Genomic DNA, 8,312 nt, shown 5'->3' on the forward strand with positions numbered 1-8,312 from the left:
AGTAGGAGCTAGGAGAATGGCACTTTTAAAAACATCATAGGAAAGTATGTTTTTATGCCTTGGTTTCTTAATAATGGGGGAAATATAATATTGCTACATCATAATAAGAATATTGACTATTATTTGAGGAGGTATCTGTGCTTCTCATTTGCAAGTAAATACACTGCGGTATGGTACAGAATATGACATATAATCCCTTCTGATACTGAAGCATGGCCCAAAGATCCCAACAAGGTTCGGTCAGGTTAAAACTGCTAATTGCGTCTCAATTGTCCATTCTCCAATTCTTCCTTCTTGGAATAGAATTCTTGAGATTAATCTTATTACATGGCCACCTGCCTAGAAACCATGTTTTCACAGCCAGGAGCAAATATGTGATTAGAAAATGCAGTAGAATGTGAAAAGAAGCTCTATGTCCACGCACAACTCTGGTCACATCACTTAGGAATGAGATTGCCTGCACTCCGTGGCGCAGAACTTGCAAATGTGGTGCTGGTGAACTAGCTTCGAGCTGGGGTGGTAAAGAAACAAGATAGAAAAAGCCTGGGTTCCTGGTCAGCCTCACTCGGGGGCGATTCTGGACTATTAAGTGAAAGAGAAATAAACTACCTTGAATCTGAGTTGTTTGTGCTTTTTTGTGTGGGGGGGGTGTCTCTTTGTTACACCAGCTTATTCTGGGTGCTGACAAGGAAACGGAGCCACTGTAAGGCTGTGATCTCTAGAAGGAAGAGATAAAGTGTCTAGGAATGAGCAGGAAAAATACCTGGGACTATGTCGTCCTGTGGGAATAATATCTAGTGGGAAGAAACCCTGTGGGCTTAAACATTAGCTCTCGCTCATCACAAACTACAGGGCAGTCTAGAAACCAGCCCCACCGAGGAGTTCACATGTCAAAAGAGAATTAGATTAAAGATGTTTCCTGATGTTTTCTGTAGCCACTTTTTTCATAGGACTTCCCAGCCCATCACAGCAAAATGAAAAAATAAACAAGATTTTGAAAGCAGTTGGATTTGTCGGGGAAATTGATACTGGCTAGTAGAATAAACAACACTCCCCAAAATTGAGTACACGGTAAAAATTTTGTTCTCTCTCCTACAAAATGCTATGCAGCCTGGGCGTGTCCTGGCCGGCTCTTCTCTTGGTTACCTGGGCTCCTTGTTATTCACCATCTTGGAATTCTTTGCCTCCCACCACAGGATTCAGGGGCCAGTAGAGAGGGGGCCTGCTGAAGACCCACAGAGTACATTGTCTCTTAGGCCTAAAAGTGAGAGCCACAATTTCCACACACATTTCATTGATCAGAATTAGTCAGGTGCAAGACTGGGGACTGAAAGGCGCTCGGGGATCTTTGTTAATAGTCCCAGTCTCTTCCACAGCGACCACTTTGACTATCCTAGAAGGCACCCTCCCTAAACATGCTGGTTGTAATTTATAGTCCCTGGAACCCCTGGGCCTCTGCGTTCTGTGACGTATGCCCTGAAGTGTGGTCTGTTACATATGTCAGAGTCAGGAAGGATTCAGAACAGCCCTTATTCAGCAAAATTGGCTCTAACTTCATGGGAGCTGAGAGATTAAAATTTATTTTCTTATTTCACTTGAAATCCTTGGTGAAATGCTGAGATTATATCCTAAGTTAGTTCCGACCTAGAGTGTAGTCAGTCTTTTCCAGGGAAACCCATAAATTACTGTGTACTAGGCCAGGAAACAAAAGAGGTGTGTCCCCAGTCAGGCTGCGCCCTGACTGGCCTAGTGGATTTAGGAGAGTCTCTGTCCGTGGACTCCATTCTTCATCTGGGAGACAATAAGCAAGCAAGTCACTGGAAGCTGGAGAGTGGGAAGCTGAACTAGATGATTTCTGAGAAATCTGTCACATCCAATATTCAATGGAGCTCTAATTTTATGTCTTTATTTTATTTCTTTTATTGTTGGAGATTCATTGAGGGTACAAAGATCCAGGTCAATTGATTGCAATTGTTAGGTAAAGTCCCTCTTGGATCTCTAATTTTGAATTTTACATCTTAGAAGCCAGGATTTTATAAAAGCTTCCTGGATTTTACACATTTTTACTTTCAGAAGCCCTGACCTGTTTTATATTAAATATATTAAAATGTACTCAGATTACACATAATTTTGGTGTAACTATACACAATTTTTCATCTTTTGGAGCCAATAACTTTTTTCAAGTCTAAATACTGATCTTAACCCTGTGCCTCTAATCACCAGTGATACAGTGATTCCCCCAAAGGACCATTCTCCTGGTTCTCACAACGTGGATTTCAGTACGGCTCAGTGGGTTCCACAGTGCAGAGCTCCTATGAAATGGACAGATATTAAAACACTCTTAACCTGGATGGGCATGGTGGCTCACACCTGTAATCCCTGCACTCTGGGAGGACAAGGCAGGTGGATTGCTGGAGCTTAGAAGTTCAAGACCAGCCTGAGCAAGAGCAAGACCCCATCTCTACTAAAAATAGAAAAACTATCTGGGCATTGTGGCAGATACCTGTAGTCCCAGCTACTCAGGAGGCTGAGGCAAGAGGATGGCTTGAGCCCAGGAGTCTGAGATTGCTATGAGCTATGATGCCACAGCACTCTGCACAGGGTGACACAGTGAGACTCTGTCTCAGGAAATAATAATTTTAAAAAATGAAATGGAATACTCTACACTTAAAAAATAGTGACCACACAAGTTGCTACACTCACTTTAAAAACCAAAGGAGCTGGGATAAGGATTGGCAGAAAGGCCAACCCAAAGGGACCAGGCGGCCCAGAGCTACTCAAGCAATTAGGTCAGTAGCCTTGACTACTCCTACATGTTCTCAGGACTTGACTGTGGAGCAAGTTGGGTGTATTGAAAAGGATGTAAAGAGTTAAAAGGGAATTTGATTTTATATGGAAACATCATTTATAGTAGTTGAGATGCAAGAGAATGGGAAATAGACACTTTAAAAATTACATGGTTTAGTAGAACAAATGGTCTCTGAAATTCAGCAGAGACTCTTGAAGCCTTTTCTACAAAAGGTTACATAACTGGCACCATCGATATTTGACACTACCCTCCATGAGCTTCTCTGAGAGTATTGTGCTGAAGTGCAGATATGCTGGGTTACCCAAAAGGGTGATCCAGCTGGAGCCACTGCCGAGGGCCTTGTGAAAAGAACAGCACTTCTTTTAAAGGACTTTCTCACCAGGGATCTTCTGACCCTGAGCAAGAGCAGGAAAATCATGGCCTATAGATCCAGCCTTGGCCCAGCCAGGCAAGTGCCCAATTATACTGCTCACTTCTTGGGACTCTAATTCTTCCTTGGTAAGTCATCGCGAGGTCAGTGCAGGTAATCCAAACTGATGAAGGCTTTGGCAACTCAAGAAGTTCTTGCTAATAGGCTTACTGACATGCTATGTAACCATCAAAATAAAACAATATTTGTGGTAATGTAGATTTTTCAAACTGTCTATCACCACTGGTTAATCTGGTGGCTAATAAGCTCTTTCATCACTTGGGTCTTCAGAAGAAAGATAGAGACTTCTTCTCTCTTGACACTGATTAAACGGAATATTTATGCTATAAATGACTGCTTTATTAGGAAACACAAAACTAACATAATAATCTCTTTGTCTGAATGCCTGTAGCTTATGAACCATGAAGAACAAACCTAGAATTACTCTGCCTTCCCAGCCTTGAATATTATGAGATAACATTTTCTTTTAACCCAAGATTACAAATAAAGTTACTATGTAATGCCAGTATTAAAAATTATGGAAAAATATTTTAAAACCATGGCTCGTTCTGATATCAACTGGATTTGGCAAGCACCTACCTAATTACAAAGCTATTTTGTAATTTGGAATTAGGCCAAGCCCTTAAGATAGTCTGCAACAGTTCAGGCTAATAAAGGAGGAACCCAAAAATTAGGATAAAACCAAAATGAGGAGACCAGTTGCCTAGCACCTGGCAGTTAATAAAAATAGAAACCACATGGTCAGAATAACTAGAGGAATGGTTGAAGTATCTAGTAATAAACCGTGTCAAGATGACCATTTACACACACACAAAGGAACCTTCTAATGAGAAGGAAAGAATTCAAGCTTCCCAGGCTAATGAATTCTGTTTCAAACAATTCAAGTTTAAATCACGGAGGATCTCAGTGGCAACATTTGAATTTGATAGAAGAGGGGCAAAGATAGAAAATTCACGCCCCACTTATAAGTGTAGAGAGAAAGAGACAATTTAAAAGTTTGAATGATCTTATTTCTGTTTCTTATTCACAACTCCAAAAGGGAAGACGAGGACTAGGAGCTAGGGGATCTGTCCTGAAAAGAGCTGTGACCTTGAGTAAGTTACCTCACCTCCACGTGCCTCGGTTTCTCCTCCAAATGTAAGGACTGGGACTAGTTGAGGTCTAAAATCTTCTCCAGCTCCAGCATCTTATTTCCCTGAAACACTTTTGAAGTCTCAGCATGACTAAACAAGGGGAATGGTATGTTATTGTGAACAATAAGAACAAGAGCCTGAGGGAAGCACATTCTCGCTTTATTTCTTATCATCGAATTAGGCCAATCATGCCTAAATTCAAAGTGCCCTCCTAATTTTCTTAACAGGATGCTGTTTCTCATGCCGGTGGACAATATGGCTGCCTTCGTGAAAATACACAAGCTTCCCCGCTTTTCACTGTGCCCTACTTTGAGGTGTATTTTTTGTTTCTTCAGCCCAGGTTCTGCTCTGACGAGATATACTCTTATTGGTACAGCTCCAGCAAAAATATTTATCCTTACCTTATCACAATAATCACTGTTTAAGGAGCAGAGTTTATTTTTTGTCCTCTCCAACAGAACCAGTTCTAAGGCACTAGGTAAGGTAGGTTCTTGGAGCCGTCCTCACTTCACCCGTAGTTTTAACTCATCCTTTCCCTTCCCCTCCTTCTGGCTTCATCCAACCCTCACATCCGGAACGTGCCTGCGGAGACAACTCCCCAGACTCAGAACCTCAGGCTTCCCAAGGGAGGAAAAGGCAAACTTTTCAAAGGTAGACACCGATCAAAATGCCTGGCACATAAACACTGGGCAAATGACTCGAAACATTTTAGACCCAACACACCTGACCCTTTCACAATCCCTCAAGATCCTGCCGACCCATCCAATAAAAACCCCACTCTCCAGGAGACATTGGAGCTCACGTGTTCATGTGCCTTTCGCCTAGGTCAAAGGGGAAACATTTAAGAAGGAGCTGCTGAGACCAAATGCCTTTTAACCTACATTTCTGGACTGGGAAGACGGAAGAGCAGATCAGACGCCTTAGATTTTTACAACGCATATACCCCTCATCCTTCAATGACATACCTTTAAAAACGACAATCTGATGCTATAAAATTCTCACTTGTTTAAAGTTACTTATATGGGCAATTTGGAGACTTAAGGGACAGAGTGAAGGAAAATGGAAAAGGGAGCAGGAGAGAAGGGAAGTCCTATTTTTGAACTTTGCTGAATTACATGTAGAGTCTTATTTAAGCCTCAAGCTGTTAGATCTCTTCTTCACCAGGAAAATGAGGCTTGCAGAAGTTGGTTTGCTTATACAGGTTACTTAGCTGGAAAAATAGCAGCGGCAGGACTGAAAACTAGCTCTTTTTTTTTTCCTTTTTATTGCCTTCAGAAAAGCTTTTCCATTTGTGTTTGGCTCAGATATTACATAGCAATCAAAAGAATCACAATTAATCTGTATTTCCACGGTTCGGGAAACATTCGGTTTCTTCCCACCAAACCTTGTAGTACTGTGTCCCTCCAGGGCCCAGCTTGACATTCTTAATAAATTTCTATTTCTTATTCACCTTACCTTACACAATTCCTGGGCAATAATATATCACTGTGTGGTTTGAATTGTGTCCCCTCCCCCAAAAGACGTCAAAGTCCTAACCCCACAGGACCTGTGACCCCGTTTGGAAATAGGCTCCTTGCAGCTGGCCAAGTTGAGGTCATTAGGGGCATTCTTATAAGAAAAGGAAATTTGGACATCAAAGCAGATAGGCAGATGGCAAGAACGCCACAGGAAGGTGAAGGCAGAGATTGGGATGTTATTTTCACAAACCAAGAAATGCCAAAGACTGTCAGCAAACCACCAGAAAAACCGAGTGGAAAGGCATGGAATACATTCTCCCTCCCAGCCCTCAACTTCTACTAACACCTTGATCTTGGGCTTCTAGCCTCCAGAATCATAAGACAATAATTTCTAGAGTTAAAGCCACACAGTTTGTCGTACTTCATTGCAGCAACCCCAGGAAACCAAGACAACCACCACTCAGGAAGCACTGATAAGACACAGCCCAAAAGGAGACCAGCTGCAAATTACATAACACACAATTATTCAGAAAAATCAAATAAAAATTCCAAAGGCAAAGTAATCCAATGTCTGATCAATGTGTATTTATTATAGTCTGATCACTACTGTATTCAGAAAATAAGACCACCAGATGTAACCAAGTATTTTAATTACATTAATTGCTCACAATAGCAAAGCTTTTAGTCTGGTTAGTAATTTTAATGCCTCCTAAAACTGTATTCTTCAAGATCCACGCATATGATATGGCCAAAAGGATTTTCAATTCACAGAGGAAAATGATATGGCCCAGAAACCAAATGATGTCACTAATGAAACTCAGTTGCAAACTGCAGCTCACAGCAGGCAGGTTCTAGTTCTGATGATCCAGAGAGTGACAGGCAAGCCCGGCTTCACAGACCCACCTCCCCAGAACCTTCAGGAGTAGCCTCCAACAACCCAACCCGGGTCATACTTTCATATGCATTTCTAGTCTGCTTAAAAGCACAAAGGGACTAGAATTCAAATATTATGGAAAATAAGATTGTGTTTCAGTCAACCCAATTCAATTTGTTGGCAAATACTTAAATTTATTTGTGAATTAGTTGGAAAATCAGCAGAGGGTTGAGACAGCCCTGCTTCCACTGTGCATCACGTGAGCTTAGTTGGCACCAAGGAAAAGAGACCGTGGTAAGAGGTTATATAGATCAGCACATTCTGTACTTTTCTGCATGTGTTTCTTATCACTCACCAACCACCACATTTTTTTCTGGCTCCAGCTCATTTATATGAGTTATTCAAGAAACAATTTAAAAATTTAATCAGCAACTGATTTTTTTTTATTTATTCAACAAATATTTATTTTGCTTCTAGTGGGAGGGAGTTACTGCCCTAGGACACAGTCATAAGTAGAACTGGTGTAATTTCTGCTCTTGAGTTTGTGTATAAACTTGTGTCTGATGGGAAGGGAGTACTTAAAAATGTAATATTCTCCTAAGTAGTTCAGGGCGTATAGTAAAGGCTGGACCTGCACACGTCTCCCAATTTTTAATATAATACACAGTGCGGGATTAAACATTTGACAGTGATGTCGACAACTGTCTCCGAGTTAAGGAGACTTGCTTGTCACAGATGTCTGGTGCTTTCTTCCCTAGAACTCTCTTCTGGGAACTTCCCTGGTCCTCATTCCACATCCATGACTGCAGCAGGGGCAGCTGTGTCTCACTGTGACCCTGCCCCCAGGACTATACACATCACCTATAATCATTTACAATCTGATGTGGATTACGATAACTACCATAGTTAACGTGACCCCAGATAGCAGCTAAGCTTTTCTGTCCCTTGAAATCTGGAGAAGATTGACACAAACCCCCATTTTTTCCTGGGACTCATAAACACCCTCAGCCTTGACTTTCTGCTCTCCCAACTTCTGATTTTTCACTCTGTGCCTTTTTAGTGCACTTCTGTTTCCACCATTTTCAAACCAAATATGCCCCTCCAAAATCAAGAAACAATCACATCTTTTGTTTTTCCTTTTATTAAGTCATATACACATAGATCATGAATACATTTATGCATTTGTGGGGTACAATGTGTTGACTTTTTATACAATTTGGAGTGCTTAAATCAAATTAATATAGCTTTCACCTCATTTACTTAATGATTGTGTTAAGATATATATGTTCTATTCTTGATAGATTTGACTTGTACCCTTGCAATATGCTCCATAAGTGTGGTCCCTCCATTTACCCTCCTTCTATCAAAACACCCCCCTCCCATCCCGTCCCCTTCCATCCACTTCTCTCCTTCATCCTGGGCTATAGTTGTGATCTATCTTTCATAGGAAAGTGTGAGTGATTATAAATTGGTTTCATAAAAGTACTACCTACTTTTTCTTCCATTCTTGAGATACTTTACTAAGAAGAATATTATGAGGCACTTAACGGTGTGGTGTGCTTCACTGAAGCCTTTAGAAATACAGACAGGGCATTTAGGCACATTTTGG

The sequence above is a fragment of the Otolemur garnettii genome, unplaced genomic scaffold (genome assembly GCF_000181295.1).
Source record: "Otolemur garnettii isolate 467f Iridium unplaced genomic scaffold, OtoGar3 scaffold00076, whole genome shotgun sequence".
NCBI lineage: Eukaryota > Metazoa > Chordata > Mammalia > Primates > Galagidae > Otolemur > Otolemur garnettii.